Below are 9,525 nucleotides of genomic sequence, written 5' to 3' on the forward strand. Positions count from 1 at the left end.
AAGCATTCTGAAAATGACATTTCTGTTCAGTGTGGGGTGTAGTTAATGGATCATTGATTCAGTGAATTGCTTTTTGTCTGTTTGTTTATTTTCTTTAACAATCTCTTTTGTGTATCTGGATACATCTCAGTGAGAAAGGCCTCAAAATAAGAACACTTAACTTCTCTATAACATATGGGTCACTGACCATATTTTTGAATCTTCAGGGATCATCTTGCCCTACCTTTTGGAGAGCTTTAGGATCTTATGTTGCTAATGTGAGAAGTTGTCATTAAATGATCTAGTTTTCCTGCGAGCAGCTACTTTCAGTAATGAAGATTTCTTTATGTGACTGGGAGATTCAAAAATCTTTTACAGATTTTAAGTAAAGATGTAAAGTTATATTCAATTGGAAGATGCATGAAACAGCCTATAAATCTAATATCAGTAAATATCTACTGAACATTAAATTTGCTGATTCTTCAACTTTTTAATCAAAATAAACCTTGTTCAAAATTTTAGCATGTTTTCATTGAAGACTAGTGATACTGAGCTCCTAAAAGTATTGAGAATGAAAACACATCTTGCCAGGTCTAGCTTTGAATTGATTACTAAAGTGCTTACATTCAAGTACATTGGAAATGGACAAAGAATCATTGGAATCCAAGTTGTACCAAACTGCTTGTGTGAACTTAATGAATCTACTTAGACTCTCTAAGCTCAGTTCCTCATTTATACCAATAATAGTATTTACATCTCAAAGCTATTTTGAAGCTTAAAATAAGATAATGTTTCAATTACAGTTCTCAGAAGAAAGTAGGCACTAAGTAAATATTATCAATTTTAATTATGTCTCAGTATCATAATAATGAGCTTCCTAAAATCAACTAAGGAACACCTCCTACACATCATCCCTCTCATCCTCCACTGTGCAGGGAACTAAAAGAGTTAGGAGATGTTTGAGAAGGGATTCAAGGATGGCATTCCAGATTAACAGCTGGACCTTTAAAATAAACAACAAAATATGTAAAAATACAAAAAGGGAGTGAACATTTACTGAATGGCTACTAATCATCATTCTTTGCTCGGGGTCAACCAAAAAGTTAATGATACCACTCAGGAAGAGAGACTGCGGCCAGGTCTTACAAATTACACATGGGATTGGCTCAGAATGTTTCTGGGGTGACCAAAAACTCCTGCTGAATGCTTTTGAGTAGCAGAGTCATTTTAACTGTAATCACCCCATTTATCCTAGCTTAGTGTATGAGAACTTAGCTTTGTTTCTAACTAGGGATAGAACCATGCAAAGAATCCAAGACTCCTGAGTCCCAGAGAGGTGCACTTTCAATTACATCTTGCAGCTGTAGGAATAAAAGAGACCAGTAAATGCTACTTGGGTTTCATAATTTCAAATATCCAGTAAAGATGAATTCACTTGCTGCACCTGCTTGTTGTTTTATCATTCCATTTCCTATTTCTCTTGTGAATTGGCCTACAGACACAACACCTATTTAGAATGATTGGATCTTGAAAAATGTAAATTGATATTTCATACCCCATAGGTTCTTCTGCAGTGGTAATATCTGTGGTATATGCACACTGCAAATTAAATCATTTTTTAAGCTAGCATAGGGTCTGTCTAATAAGAACCCTTATGAAATCCCACTGTGTCTGCTCAGTAGCAGCTTTTCACATTGAAACATTTAAGCTTTTAAAAAGCAACTGAACAAATGTGATTGATTATCAGTTCACTTGCCAGATTCTACACTGAAATTAAAGAAAGTAAAAGCTCTTTTATGAAAGTGATATAACCACCTGCAATATTAGGCCAATAAAATATGTGTGTGGCTGTTTGTGAACGGTCTTGACCCAGCTGTATAAAGTAGCCTTCTGGAATGTAGAAGCCTTATATAGTAACTGATCAATCTTTCCTAACTGTGGCAAAGCAGTAAAAAGCATTCCAAATTGACTAAAAGGTCAAAACACTCTGAAAGGATCCCGTGATTGAAGCAAATATGAAGTTAGCCACACTAATGATAGGCAGAACAAATGAAAAAATGCAACCTATTAGTATGTACTTGGGAGACATTCTAAGAATTATTAACTCATTAACACAAGTTCCCACTGCCTGACACATAACAAAATGAGATTTGGTTGAGCATTAATTTGTTTTTCTGCTTATCTAAGTGCTAACCAATGCCTGATAAGTTTGAATGAGCTGATGCACTTCTCTGCAAATAGCTGTGTAACCTATAAATATCCCACTTTTACCTAAAGTCTCCATAGAACCCATTTATATAGCTACAGATAATATTTGTGTATACTCCTTTGTTTAAGAAACATAAGCACAACCAAATAAATGCAGGATTCTCTATTAATAGTTACCTTGGGATTCAATTTACAGAGAAGCAAACCTGAATTTGGATGGACCTGCTCGGTATATCTGTTCTCTTTGGCAGGAAAGATTTCAGCAGCAGCAAATACAAGGTAGTCCAGAGTAACCTATCAACATCAGTCTTCTTTCTTCAGGTTACCAGGAATTTTCTGGGATGTTTTTTAAGTATTAAAAACAGCATGTAGCTGTGGGTTACTAGAACCTATATGAATGGGTAACAGTTGAAAGGCATGACTTCACTGGTAGGAGGATCATGTTTTAAAAAGACAGGGCAGAGGGATGGAATAGGGTTGGGACAAACTGAAATGTGGGAAGAAGTCAATAACTGGTTATGAAAAGTCAGGTGTAACTCAGAGAGTTGGTTACAAGGAACAAAGATATTTCTTATTGTATGGGAAGCAGGGAACAAGTTTAAATCAGTAGCAAGAACAACAGACAAATAAATCAATTGATTTACTTGGTCCCTGGGGCTGGGTAAGGTTTGGACCTTTGTTGTACTTTATGTAGCCACGCTCATGTAGTATATAGACATTGTTGCAGGCATCAAGGTAAGCCTCTGCTGCGTGGAAAAAGTGAATTTATTCCATGCATGGTACGATTCTTCATCTTTGTGTGCATGTGCAAATTTTCTCTCAGAATTATTTTCCATAACTACTAGTCACTGATTGTTTGAAATGCCTAAATTAGGGCAAGAGTTTATGTCATGTAAATACATTTCATTTTCTAAGCAAACAACTGCCACCAACAACATGAATAATACAGCCAAATAACTTTCATTGTGAACGAATATAAAACAAAAAACAAACAAACAAACAAAAAAGAGATGGAATGACAGAGGTAAGTTAAAATAGGTAAGCCTAATATTCTGGGAGTATTCCTGAATTATTGCTTAGGGAAGTTCCAAAGCAAAAGTTTGAAAATGCTTTAATCAATGATTACATAATCATAAAATGGAGAAAGTCACCAAGATGGCAAATTTGACAACAAATTGTGGTGACAATGATAGAATAATTTTATGCCATATAATTGTACCATAGATATCCAGACTTTTATTCCAAATTTGTAGGAAACAAGCTACGATTTTTGTCCTCTACCTCAAAACTTGGTATTATAGAAGGGTAAACACTCCATACCATAAACACAAATATGGTGAAAATGAATTTAATAAATTAAAATCAAAGTTATCTTTCTTTAAGAATTATTTATTCATATATGAAATAAATATGCTAGAGTAAGTGCAAAATACTGTTTCCTATGGTTGCCATATTATCAGTCATAGGTTCTGCATTTTTCTTTAAGTGTGTATGTATTTACAGAATTGTTACTCCAGGTGTGTCCTTTCCACAGTCATATAGATGATGTTTGTGGAAGAAGCAGTGTTGCCCTATACAAGAGCACCCCCTGCTGACACATTCTGGAGACCCATTCCAATTATTTGAAGAACCATTGAACTGAAATACCCCCACTACATCTTAGAACTGTGCTTGTATGTGCGATGTGTACTGACACAGCATGCATATACAGCCAGCAACATCATCCCAAGAGCTCAGCTCAAGGCACTGTTGGTATTTTTCTCATCTTTCAAGACAGCAAGCAAAATGACAAAAACTCAATATGTTCCTGTGTTTAACATTTTAAGTAATTTGTAACTGTGTTTTTTATTGCTCCTGCAACAAATTACTACAAATTTAGTAGAATTAAAAGATCACAAATTTATGCCTTAGAGTTCTGTAAGTCAGAAGTCTAACATGGTCCTCGCTATGCTAACATCAAGATGTGGACAAGGCTGCACTGCTTTCTAGTGTCTCTAGGGGGAGTCTGTTTCATTGCTATTTCCTCTTCTAGAAGATGCCCACATTCCTTGGCTCATAGCCCCCTTCTTCCCTCTTCAAAACCAGCAAAGTTGCCTTTCTCTGTACCTTTCTCCCATAGTCACATCTCCTTCTGACTCTCGCCTCCAGTTTCCCTTAACATTTTTAAGGACTTTTGTGACTATATCTACCCAAATAATCTAGACAGTCTCCCTGTTTTAAGGTCAGCTAACTAGCAGTCTTTGCCATGTACCACACTATACTCACAAATGTTGGGGATTAGAATGTGGACAGCTTTATGGGAGGTTTGGAGACAGTCACAGCAACCAATAATTTCTTCCTTTTTTTTTTTTTTAATTTTCTTTCAATAATTTCTTCTTACATGAGAAAATAGCATCTGCTTAGAAATTTATAAAACTATATGTCTTCATATTAATGTCTGATAAAAGGTTGCCAAGATTTTAGTATTTATTCAATAACAGTAGCCAAATTTCTTAATATATGTATTTTTTTCTCTTTAGAATATGCAGTAGTAATGAAACTCTGATGAAAGACAGTTAGCAAAGCTGTAAAAGAAAGAAAGTAAGACTGGAAACCCTATTTTATTACTGCTAAAATGTTCAGAATTTCTAGGATAAAAACATACTTTGGGAAGTTTGCTTCACATGTAACACAAACCAAACACAGGTGAAATAATTAGATAAGAGGGGCACCTGGGTGGCTCAGTTGGTTAAGCCTCTGCCTTCAGGTCAGGTCATGATCTTGGGGTCCTGGAATCAAACCCCACACCTGGCTCTCTGCTCAGCAGGGAGCCTGCTTCCCCCACCCTCTCTGCCTGCTGCTCTACCTACTTGTGATCTCTCTCTCTCTCTCTGTGTCAAATAAATAAAGAAAATCTTTTTAAAAATATAAAAAATAATTACATAAGAGTAAAACAATAATTTTTATCACTTTTCAAAATTTTGTAGTTGGGATAATATGGAAGCCTGGAAGGCAATTTCTTAATCTCTCTTGGTGCTCAGATATTACATCTGTAAATAATGAAAATGTCTATTTCAAAGGATTGGTGTGAAAATTAAATAAAAGAATCCATCAAAAGTAAATGCACTTCTGTGTAGCACTTAGGAAAAATTTGTGATCAAAAGGTTATCATCTTCAACCCTAAATAATCTCTAGATATGAGAAAACAAAACCAATTTTCATTTTTAACAATGCATTAGTATGAAGTTTGAAACATAAATGACATAAATATTTTCAAATCTGTTTGAAAGAAAGAACATGGAGTTTTACATTTTTAACATACTGATTGTGTTGGTAGACATCTACCAAGCAATTTCATTAAGCTTTCGAGATTGTTAGCCTTTCTTCTTTCCTAAAACATTAAAGTGAAAAATACATATATAAATATTTTTTGGATCAAAGCCAATTAATTTTATCCTGCTATGCACAGTTAAGGACAGAGTTGTTTTAGCTGAGTGGTCACACTCAGAAAATTTAATGTGAATTCTTTCTATTCCCAAAGAGCCATATCTTAAATGCAAATCCTTTTAGGAAATAGGAACACTACTACAAGATAGTGGTTGACTTATTTTCCTAAACTGCTGTTCTCCCATTTTTATTTATTTGATTGAAGGACCACATGAGGTAACATATTCTGACATTTTTAAGATTTAATTGAGTTCCTCTAAAAAACATTGTAAAAGATAAGAAATAAGCAAACAACAGATAATAACAAGGAATACAGTGATTCATGTCTAAAGCATTATTCTAAAGGAGTGAGAATACATTTAAATAAATAAATAAAATTACAAGGAAATAAAACTGCCTATGGCAAGTTTACTGAGAAAACATGGATAGAAGAATCTCTTAGAAAATAAGGATCAGGAGGCTTTTCCAGGGGACGAAATGTAGCTGCATGTCTCTAGGAATGAGTGAATATAATAAGTCAGATAACAACTATAGAAGAGGGACAGAAACTGTGAATACAGGGGGGAGTGGAAAACCATGTTGTGCTCAAGTGAAGAAGAGTAAGAACTCTGATGTGGATTGAACATATATGGTGAGTGGCATTGGAATGAGACAAGATTTCAAGGAAATTGATGTCATCGAAGACTTCTGGTTTTAAGTTCAATGGATGAGAAGCTGAGAAATTGTCACTCCTCCTAATAACAAGTGAAAAGCTGAAGAAACTGAAAAATCAACTCTTTTTAGGTCTACCAGAGAAGTAAGTTCCCAGAGCAAACTGCCATAAAGTTTGAAGAAACAGACAAATACAGAGAACCCAACTCACCAGAACAGAAAACCACCTCCACTGGAAGGTGGTTTAGGAAAACCTGAGCTGTGTGGTTCATGAATTGCAGGGGGCTCAATTTGGACACATCTCAGAGATAAATACTCCAGGCGACTCAGTCACAAAGAGGTCTTCACACTTTTATGAGTTTTACTTTCAGGAGTTCTATCAATTTCTCATAGTGACCATTAGAAAAGAATCTCTTTGATCCTCTAGCAGAGGGAGAGAAAAATAACCATTTTGAAATTCACCAGAGCAATATCTTCTTAACAAGTCTGCTATCAAGAGAAACTATTTTAACCCCCATAGGTTAAGCTAAAGTCTGAGTGACCTGGGGGAAGGGAAATACCCAATTCTAGCCCACTCTAACTTTCCTCAGAGAGGAAGAGAAATACCCAACTCCATCCTTGTCTTGCCATCCTGTACTACATAAGTGGATGAAAAATAGAAAACTGCTGAGAAGCACTTGTGTTCACAGCCCAGGGGAAGAGACTCTCTAAAAGACTGAGACCTAATTATAGGACTAGAGAACTCTTCCCTTCCCCTGACACCTCCCACCATATTACTAAAGGCCTATTGACAATAGTTCCTTTTCCTGGGCACAGCATGTCTACCTTTTAAGAGAAAATTATAAGGCACACTGAAAAGTGAAAAACATGTTTTGAACAGACAGAGCAAGCATTAGAACAAGATCCAGATCCAGCAGGGATATTGAAATTATCAGACCATGAAGTTAAAACAACTATGATCAATATGCAAAGAGCTTGTGTTAAGGTTTTCCAGAGAAACAAAACTAATTCTCTATCTCTCTATCTCTATTTCTGGCTATATCTAGAAAGAGACAGAGACAAAGTGATTCATGATATGAAGTAACTCACAAATTATGAATCCCCAAAAAGTCCCAAGATTTGCCATCAGCAAGCTGGAGCTGGAGAAACAAACCAAACCAAACCAAACCAAACCAGACAGAAAACAGTGGTGTAATTCAGTCCAAGTCTAAAGGCCTGAGAACCATGGGAGTCGATGGTGTAAGCCCCAGTTTAACTCTAAAGGCCTGAGAATTAGGAGGCCAATGGTGTAAGTCTTGGTCTGAATCCAAAGGCCTAAGAACCAAAACAGAAATATCCAAGGGCAAGAGAAGATGGATCTCAGCTCAAGCATACAGCAAATTCTTCCCTTCTCCTCCTTCTTTTTCTATTTAAGCTCTCTACTGATTGGGTAATACCAAGCAACATTGGTGAAGTTGATCTTCTTTTCAATTTACCGATTCAAAAGCTTATCTCTTTTCAAAACAGCCTTTTAGACACACCCAGAAACAATGTTTTACCAAGTAACTGGATATTTCTAGCTCAGTCAATCTGAAAATTGAAACTTACGGAGCTCTAATGGAAGAAGTAGACACCATGAAAGAATTTTTCGAACAGCAGAGAGATAGAAGTTTGAAGAAATAATCAAAAAGAAATACTTTTAATAAAAACATGACAGATACAAAGAATGCTTTTGATGGTCTCATGAAGATTAGATATGACTGAAGAAAGAATCTCTAGGCTTGGAAATATGTCATTTTAAATGTCCAAACCTGAAAAACAAACAGCAAAAGTAAAACAAACAAACAAACAAATGAACAAACAAACAAAACCAAAATAAAACCAAACAAGCCCAGAATATCCAAGGACTGTGGGACAACTACAAAAAGCGTCATGTATGCATAATAATAATACCAGAATGAGACAAAAGAGAAAAAGGAACACAGTAATATTTGAAAATATAATGACAGTTTCCCCAAATTGATGTCAGACATCAAACCACAGATACAGGAAGCTCAGAGATCAGTGAGCAGGATAAATGCAAACAATGATTGACAGCATCAACCAAATGATCTTGAAAGAAGCCTGGGTTGGGGCGGGGGGGATGCCTTACCTCTAGAAGATAAATATAAGAATTCCATCTGACTTCTCAAAAAGTATTAAAACAAGAAGAAAGCAGAATGAAATATTTAAAACACTAAGAGAAAAAAAGAAAAACAAAAACAAAACCTTAGAAATCTGTATCTAGAAAAATTACTTTTTTCAAAAGTGTAGGAGAAATAAAAACAATCTCAGAGAAACAAAAATTGTTAGCATTTTTTTGCTAATATACATCTTATAAGAAATATTAAAAAAGATACTCAGAGAGAAGGAAAATGATGTAGGTCAAACGCTCAGATCTACATAAAGAAAGGGAGAACATTACAGAAGGAATAAGTGAAAGTAAAACAAAAACTTGCATTGTTCTTACTCATTAATCAGATAACTGTTCAAAAAACTTTCATTGTTCTTATCCATAAATCAGGTAACTGTTCAGAATAACAATAGCAATAAATACACTCAAAGAAGCTATACAGATGGCAAATAAGCATATGAAAACATGGTCAACATCCTGTGTCATTAGGGAATTGCAAATTAAAACAACAATGAAATACCATTACACTTCCAATATAATGGTCAAAATGACACAGTCACTTTGGAAGATAGTTGGGAGTCTCTTAAAAAACCTAGTCATGGGGCACCTGGGTGGCTCAGTGGGTTAAAGTCTCTGCCTTTGGCTCAGGTAATGATCCCAGGGTCCTGGGATCGAGCCCCACATCAGGCTATCTGCTGAGCAGGCAGCCTGCTTCCTCCTCTCTCTCTCTCTCTGCCTGCCTCTCTGCCTACTTGTAATCTCTATCAAATAAATAAATAAAATCTTAAAGAATATATAGCCCTTGCCTATGTAAGAATGTTTACTTTTCATGTCCCTTTAAAAACAAAACAAAATGAAACAAAAAAATCTAGTAATATTCCTACCAAACAATCCAGGCAACCACATTCCTTGGTATTTACACAAAGGAGTGAAATAGTTATGTTCACACACAAGTCTGCATGTGTATGTTTATGGCGGCTTTATTCATAATTGCCAAAACTTGGAAGCAACCAAGATGTCCTTCAGTAGACGAAGGGATAAACTGTGGACCATCCCAGCAATAGAATGGGATTCAGTACTATAAAGAAATGAGCTATTAAATCATGCAA

The sequence above is a fragment of the Mustela nigripes genome, chromosome 1 (assembly GCF_022355385.1).
Source record: "Mustela nigripes isolate SB6536 chromosome 1, MUSNIG.SB6536, whole genome shotgun sequence".
In the NCBI taxonomy this organism is placed as follows: domain Eukaryota; kingdom Metazoa; phylum Chordata; class Mammalia; order Carnivora; family Mustelidae; genus Mustela; species Mustela nigripes.